Source organism: Chenopodium album, chromosome 2 (genome assembly GCF_948465745.1).
Source record: "Chenopodium album chromosome 2, dcCheAlbu1.1, whole genome shotgun sequence".
Taxonomy (NCBI): domain Eukaryota; kingdom Viridiplantae; phylum Streptophyta; class Magnoliopsida; order Caryophyllales; family Amaranthaceae; genus Chenopodium; species Chenopodium album.
The window spans coordinates 26929005-26933535 of record NC_137835.1 but is presented as its reverse complement, the minus strand read 5'-3'; positions in this window follow the sequence as shown (position 1 = coordinate 26933535).

Here is a 4531-nt window from a genome sequence, read left to right as displayed (position 1 = left end):
GTGGGGGACTTTGTGCTACGGAAAATGGAGGCAGTCGGTAGGGCGAATGAGCAGGGAAAGCTAACCCCAAATTGGGAAGGCCCCTACCGAATCTATGATGAAGTAAGAGACGGCACCTACCGACTGGAAGAACCAAACGGTAGGCGGCTGCCTAGAACTTGGAATGTAGACAACTAAAAAAAGTACTACTTCTAAGAATTTTTGTAAATGTTTCAAAGTTTTGATTAATGAGAATATGTCTTCATTTCCCAAACTTGTCTTTTTGCTAATTTTTGTAAATTATGCTAGCGTCGCCTGTACAAAGTACAGACGGCCACCCTATTTTTAAAACGTTTGTCCCAACAGCAGACGCCCCATTCCGTCCGAAGGAGCCGACTGCACCAAAGCAGTTGACCCTACTAATTTATTTTAAAGTTAAGTCCAACACTTAACGGCTATTTACCATTTTTAAAGAGGCCAATGGCCGGATATTAATAAAACAATAGAGGCCGACGGCCACAGTCTGCTCCAACATGAGTATGACCGTCTGCTCCAACATGAGTCAGATAACCGATGACGTCCATTCGGGCGAATTCGTCGAGGAGAAGCATCTCCCATTTGGGTGGCACATTACTCTACTAATACATCAAATGGCCCTACCGAATGCTAAGGAAGCATCCGCATTTGTTTGAATAAATCGAAAGTGAAATCTAAAAGACCGAAAGTCTTTCAAATTGTTCTTGTACAATTGTAAAGAGGTCACTGTTTCATGATTAGAGGCTATCGAGGCATAAGGCCGGATGCGCCTGTTTTTGCACTGGGGCAAGGCAGGCGGAAAATTCTTTTTCAATCAAAAAGCTAAGTCCAACACTACTAAAATTTGGCTAAATTGCGACCGTTTTTCTACGACCCGTCTGAAAAACGGTCGCAAAATTCATATTTTGCGACCGTTTTTTATGCGGTCGCAATATTACGACTGCTTTGACAACGGTCGCAAATTTTTGTTCATTTTGGGATTCATTTTCGTTTTCATTTATTGGTTAATGTTTGGGTTTGATTTTTGTTATTTTTGTTAATGTTACTATGTATGTTTGATTTTCGTTTCGATTTTTGAGTTGATTTTTGTTAATTTTATTTCGAATTTGATTTTTTTGGTTGATTATGGTTTGATAATTGTTTTATTTTCGATTTTGTGGTTAATTACTTTGAATTTTCTCTGTTTTTTTTTATTAATTCGAAATTCCATGTTTTAATTCGAATTTTCATGTTTTATTCATTGGAATTTTGTCTTTTTTTTCGTTTGAATTTTTGTTTGGATTTTTTGGCTTTTTTGGGTTTGATTTTATCTTTGTTTTGGGTTGATTTTTGCTAGTTTTCGTGGTAGTTGGGGTTTTCATGGTGGCTGGGGTTTCCGTGGTGGCTGGCTGGGGTTTTCGTGGTGATTGGGCGGTGTTTTAAGGTGTGCAGTGTGGTGGGTAAAGGTGGTTAGTTGGGAAGGGGCAGTGGGTGGAGTTGGGTGTGAGAAGTGGTGGGGGGCGTGGCTGTGAAGAGCAGGGGTGGTGCGTAATTTCTTTTTTTTTTTGTTTTTTTTTCAACTTTTAGCGACGCCCAAAAGCGGTCGCTAATTTCCAAAATTGCGACCATTTATTTTACCGGTCGCAATTATTAATATTTGCGACCGTTTCCCTTGTGGTCGTTAAAAATAACAAAAACGGTCGCAATAAATCTGCGACCGTCAAACAGTCGTAATAATATTTTTTTTGCGACCAAGGAAATAACGACCACCCCTTTACGACCATTGACGGTCGCAATTATGAATTGCGACCGTTTTTGCTATTTTTTGCGACCGGTAAAGGCGGTCGCAAAAAACATAATTTTTAGTAGTGCAAAAACTCATCATTATACGTACACAAGGCTTATGGCCGGATGCGCCTGCTTTGCTTTGTGGCAAACCAGGCGGAATACTTTTTCTTAACAAATGAACTAAGTTAAAACTTAGCATCTTATTTTAACGAGGCCTATGGCCGAATGAAACCAAAGGATCGACTGTTCTGCATGGCCGTCTGTCGCTTGGTTTGGGGCAATCACCATAGTTATTGATTGACTTAGAAACCATGCATACTCTTCTAAGTATCAATAATTTCCAAGTCAATCAATCCAATCAACCAAAACCAATCGACATCCGTCCAGGGGCAAGAACATTCGCATACTATACGGGCTAAAATACTTAGCTGAAATTCTATGCATAAAAATAAGCTTTGAAAATTTTTAAAGCATAAACACCAATATAAATAAAACCGGCCAAATGACCGGATGCTTCATAAAAATTAACAGCCGTCAAAATTGACGACTGAAAAGTGTTAACTGGCTAGGCCAGGAGAATTGTTGAATTACCCGACCCCTTGGTCGGTAAAGATACATTTTTTACTCGGCACACAGGACAGAAGATCAAACACATGGCCATTTGGCCGCAGAAAAAACAGACATAAAGCTTAAAGATCAGGGGAGCTTCTCAGCATCGGCATCTGCCTTGTCCTCCGGCGCATGCTCTTTAGTTTCCTCATCCTCCTCCTGATCATCCTCCTCCTCGTCCCCTCCTCGTCCCCAGACGACGAGCCGCCAGAAGAGCTGGACTCCTCAGAGGCACTCTTGGCAGCCGCCTCCTTCTCGGCCGCCTCTTGAGCTTCTCTGAGGAGACGAGCATTGAACTCGTCATTAGCCTTATCAAACTGGACCTTCCAGGTTTGATAATCGGCAGACGGCTGAGCAGCCGCCCAGGCCGCACGCATGATGACCTCATTATCGTCCATCATTTGTTTGACCAGGGCTTGTTTCTCCTCCTCTATCAAGGACCTATACTTGGTCAGGAGTTGGTTCTCCTGGTTGCTCAGCCGCCCTCTGAGTCTCTTGACCGTCGTCTCTAGGCTAGCCGCTTTGGACTCCGCCTCCTTGAGGTTGTCCAGCTTCTCGTTAAGGCCCTTGACCTGGTCCTAGAGCTCCTTCACTCGCTGCTTGGCTGCGTCCAAGTTCTGCTGAACTTGCAGGTTGGTAGACGCTTGGGAATACAACATATCAAGTGTCAGAATCTCATTTTGAGTAATCTCAAACTGAGCTTTGTCCAGAGTAGAGGCGGCCCGAGCATTCGTTGCCTTTACCTCCCTGGTCTTCTCATTAAGGGGCCCTTTGAGACCACTCACGCACAGCATAGCCTTCAGGCGTCCAAACCAAGGAAACTTGTCAGTAACCATTCGACAAAAATATGTACATTAATCAAGTTGTAAGAAATTGTACTTCGCAAAGAAGCGCCAGAATGTCATCCAGGTCTAGGGTGCCGACCCCTCTGACGGCCGCCTTGACCTAAGGATCAAGCGTCCTGAGCATCCGTCTGGCCATCTGGAGGACAGTTGGCCTCGCTGGAGCATCTATCAAACAAATACAGCTAAGTCAAGACTGAATAGAATGGCCTTTATAAAGTGCATGTTCGAATGGTCAGATGGCTTACCTCCTTCTCCCTCGGCAGCTTCACTGCTGCCTGTTGTGCCGCCAACAGTGGTGAGTGGTCGCTCGTTGTAGAGCGTCCGGCTTTGATGGAGTCTTGGTGGGGGAGGAGGCGCCTGTCCCTTTCTTAACAGGCTTTGTGGCGACGTATTTCCTCCGGCTCTGGGAAACGTCGCCAGCCGACTGCTTTCGCAGCTTAGGGTCCGGCTGAGACGAGGGGGCAGGCTTTGATGAGACACTCTGAAAAGAATTCCAAGTTTGAGTCTCATAAACAGAATATGTTAACACATTTCATTAAGCTAAATCTTTGCAAGCTCATTACCTTAGGAGTGTCGCCTGGTGGCTGCTCATCCGCCTGCTTTAGGTTTGAGCGTTAGAAGGCGGCTGAGAGGGTTGGTTTCTTGTGGGCAGGGAGCTTTGCCATTGCCTTATCTGCAACAAGAAACCAAGAGTTAGCAAAGAAACAAATAATCAAAAACAAGCAAAGGTAATAATACCATGCGACCAGCTACCTCTCGGCATCTCAATACTAAGCCCGCAGGCGGCCAAGTACGCCCCATCCGAGAGCCACTCGAATCGGGGAATATAGCTCTGGGGGGTTACCTCCTTAACCCCCATCTCTTTGTTTGTTCGGACGGCCACAGTAAAGAGGCCCCGGTCAAAGATCTCCTCTTGGGCCCGCCTGGGAACAGGCGGAAGAGCCTTTTTCCCAGCCAAGAGGCGAGGATACTGAGTCCAGCGGTTGTACCGCCTGTTCCTTTGGGCGTCTGGGGAAGAGACTATGTAAAACTTGGTTCGCCAGTCCTTCCACTTGTTCTCTTTCCCCAGCGTCATCATGTACCGGGGATGGCTGGTCAAAGTAAACCAGCCGATCCCACTTGGATTGGACGTTCTGCTCAGATAGTGCATGTGAGCAAACGCCTCGAAGCTGGGATCCACCTCCAGCATTTCGCAGGCGGCAACGTAGCCCAAGATATTTACCCAAGAGTTGGGGGCTAGTTGCCAGATACCCAGTTGGTATTCGTCCAAGATCCTCTCCACGGCCGGATGGAGA